Source organism: Gavialis gangeticus, unplaced genomic scaffold (assembly GCF_001723915.1).
Source record: "Gavialis gangeticus isolate Ggan-Ray unplaced genomic scaffold, GavGan_comp1, whole genome shotgun sequence".
NCBI lineage: Eukaryota > Metazoa > Chordata > Crocodylia > Gavialidae > Gavialis > Gavialis gangeticus.
The window spans coordinates 20,729,854-20,733,903 of record NW_017729004.1 but is presented as its reverse complement, the minus strand read 5'-3'; positions in this window follow the sequence as shown (position 1 = coordinate 20,733,903).

Sequence of the window (4,050 nt, the reverse complement as noted above, 5' to 3'; positions counted from 1 at the left end):
AAAAAAAAAAAAAAAAAAAGTAAATAAAAATATATATATAACAAAAAAATACAAAGCCTTGGCATACTGAATCTAGTCAGAGCATGATGCTTTTTCCACTACTCTTCATTTTCATTCAAATAAAAATAAAGATACACCAGCAAGCTCTCATTTGAAGATGTTCTGATGCATGCTGTTTGTACTATATTTGATGGCATAATGATGTTTTGTTTCTTTCTTGTTCATTCAGTTCTATTAGATTCTTTATATGTATATAATTAAAACAAAAAAAGATTATACAAAGTATTTTGTTCTACCTCTGTAAAAATCACATTTGTGAATAAAGTCACATTGTCTGTGGAGTATTATGAATATTGCAATATAGTCTGGTGCTTTTTTGGTACCTCTGGGTAAGCCATGGTTGCGTTGCATTCAGTACATCCCAACTACTCATATTTTACTACCTCAAAATTGCTGTGGCATTTGCCTAACAGCCACACTGAATCTACCAAAATGAAGCAGCCACCTTCAACATGAGTATGTGTGGCCTTCATACGCTAGTAACTAAATTTAATTACTAATTACATTAAATAACTAAATGTCTGAAGGAGAGATGCTGAAAGAATCAAGCAAGCAGAGCTGGCAAGAAGATGACATTGTGGCATGGAATTGTAATTTTCTGCTCCCCCTTCTCAAAAGCACTGAGTTAAAAAAAAAAAAAAAAAAAAAGACTGGGTTTAGTAAAGACCATTGTTATATTTTTACACTAGGGTGGCTGGGGGTGCACAAGTGTGTGTGTGTTGGGGGGGTAGCCTAGACCCTGTCTCAGGAAAGAGATCCCACTTGGCAGAATCTCAGGGTTATTTGGGGCAGAAGCATGGTGATGGCTGGGAGGAAAGGGGTTGGAGGGGGTCATCAGGTATTGGAAGGTGTTTTCTTACCCCCTGCTTTGGAGCTGCCACTGCTGGTCTCACAACCCACAGCTTTAGTTTCCCACGCATGCCTTACCTGCACAGGCCATATATTGTAGGAGTGGAGCAGAATCTACCCCAGTGGATTGTCATCAATGTAAATGAGAAGGGACTCTGGCCTGCAGTGCATGGGGCAACCTGAAAACCAACAGGTCACCAGTTCTTTGTATAGCCACTCCACTGTCCTAGGTAAGCTGGATATGTGATAAAGGAAACTATGACATACCTGGGCAGTATTGAATCTGTTCTGAGGATGCAGCATGGGGAAGAACTTAGTCATGTAGGGGGAAATTGGGGGGGGGGGCAGGATGCATGTATGTACAGCTAGGTACAGGCATTCAAAAAGCCTGAGGTGAACCAAGTTAGGTGTTTTTCTGTAAGTGGTGTAGTTTAGATGGGGAGTGAACAGAACACGCATTCACCTTTGGTTGTTGGGGTGGGGGGAATCTTAGACCAGGTTCTGCCATTTTTAAACCAGTCTGTGCACTGAATTTCTGTTCTGTTATGGGTATAGACTAGTTTTGTGCGCTGAACTTCTGTTATGGGTTTTTGATCAGTAGAAGTGTAATGTCTGTACCTGACCTGTGTGTCTGTTTCTGTGCATACGTGCGTGTGGTTCAGGCTGTTGTGATGCAAAATAGAACGTGGCTAGAGACTTAAGGCGCAGACAGAAGTGGAGCTCCTAACTCATAGCGCTTGGCAGGAAGAGCTTTTAGTTGCAGCAATCCCCTGGACACAACAGATGTTCACTGTTGGATCCTGGGGGCTGGGGGATTCAGCTGCAATTTGGAGCCACTCTCCCCTAGCCCATCCCTTCTCCCCTCCCTGCCCCCACCCTCCAATCCACCTGCCCCATCCTCCAGCACCAGCTGGAAAACCCCAAACCAAACTCCCTCAGCTCCCTTCCCCACACACCTCCTTTCTGAAGACAGCACTGGGAGCAGGGCTAAGCTGCTTCAGCGGAGCCCTGCTCCCGGCTTGCACTAAAAGATGTCAATGAAGGTGCTCGGTTTTGGACCATCTTCATCTGAACCCTCGTGCAATGAGAGTTCAGACTGTCATGGGACTGAGCCCTTTTAAAGTGCTCTGCAGCTGTGCACTTGTGTTTGGCCATGGATGTGTAGAGTGCTTTCAGGGGCCAGATTGGGTGAAAATTGTCACTTCTGTCTGTGCCTTTAGATTTGACATTTGCTCTATTAGCAGAGCAACAGAAGTCTGCCTCGGCACATCCAATAGAAAATTCTCCATCTTAATTTAGATACAGGTTGCTCTGCTCAGGACAGAGTACTTCACCCCCTTTTCAGATGAAGAAGAGAGCCAACATTCGGAAGGAATATGGTCAGAGGCATGGAAAGACTTTTGAGAAGGATGAGAGAATTCAAAGATTAGGCCTGTTTAGTGTAAAGAAAAAATAAATTAGGGGGAGCAGTGGAGGTAAAAAAATGAACAGTACAGAAGAAGGTAAGCTAGGTTTTCCTACTTATGCTTCTCATAGAGGGACAGGACACACAGGCAATAAATAGCACTGAATTGTAGAAATGCTGCAAGAAAATGCTTTCTTGTACAGCACGTGATCTGCAGAACCGCTTGCCACAAAATGTAATTGATCCCAAAAGAATAGCAAGAGTCTGGGTAGATAATGGGAACAAGCACACCTCCACTAGGTAAACGGCATAGAGACTAAACCCTTGCAGCAAACAGTAACTAACAGGTTCCTGAGACCAGGAAGTACTTTCCCAATAAGCATGATAAGCCATTATTAGAGAAAGAAACTAGGTGACTAGGAGGCTGATCCTATATGGCAATTTTCACAGTCCCATATTGTTTATTAGTATTTTACTTGTCCTATGAGGAAGAGTAATGAAAATATTTTAGTGCTTACCTTCACCAAGCCAGAAGCAAGTACAATGCAGAACAGTGAAAACCTTCATAACCTAATTTTTTCCCCTTTTTTCCCAGAATGGGCTTGTTTTATGTTGTTTAGGCTTGGTTATGTGCTTGTCTGTGTTAACCTGCAGCTTTCTCAGTGCAGAAAGATGACTTTCATCTTGGCACCAAAGAAGATGCATCATTAGGGCTGTTTTTCTTGTGGTATAATTTAACAGCTCTATCTGTGCTAGAGCTTTCAAGTCCCTCATGGAGGCAGCAAGTGGAGGGAGGACAAAAAAAATCAATATATTTTATTTGTCTATAACTATATAGATACATAGATAGATATTTTATATGTATAATGTAGGTATAGATAAAATTTATATATTTATTTTTGTCCTCCACTGGAGGCTTGAGAAAGCTCTAGCTCATGTGTGCCGAACTTGTAAGCTATCTGTATACAGCCTAATGAGCTTAATTGTTACATTGGCTTTATATCTCTTGCCCTCACATAGGCAAACTCACTTGCCTAGATCCTCAGCTGCTGAAAAAAAAATCAGTGTGTTGTTTTTTTCTGAAAGCAATGGAGTTTTTGACATAAGTTCATATACAGGAAGCGGAGGGATGGGTGGGGGAGGTCTGTAGGCCCAAAACCTTTACTGAAGGGCTTGAAAACGAGTCTGATTCAGCCCCATGTAGCAATGGATAAAGTGTAAATCTCAGCAGTACTATATTACCTGCTTTGTACAGTGGTCCTTAGTATGCCACCAGTGTAATCTAGCTGGCATCTTGAACTGCTACATATGCTAAGATTTACCATTGCTCGATTGTGCCATGTTACAGCATGTGATAATGCAGAAGCCTTATATTATTTAATTGTATGAACTGTGAAATAGTAAGCCTGCCATATTTGAATCAGGTGTTCAAGTGAATCTATGAAGGTTTTGTAGTACTGCCTTCACTCAGGGCCTCAGAGCTGGAGCCTTTTGTAGTTCAAGCAGGATAACAAGGCACTTGAGCAGTTGTACAATGCATTCATCAAGCCAAAAGCCTATTTCTATTTAGCACTGGGGATGGAACAGTACATTAGGGCTGAAAAGACATGATGGGTTTGTGCTGCAGGCTGAGCTAATGCGCCACTTGCTCCCCTAAGAACAGGCTTAGTTTCATGCCCAGACTGCAGCAGTTCATGGAGGGGGTCAAGTTCACCCCTGGTGTAATCCTCTTAGCT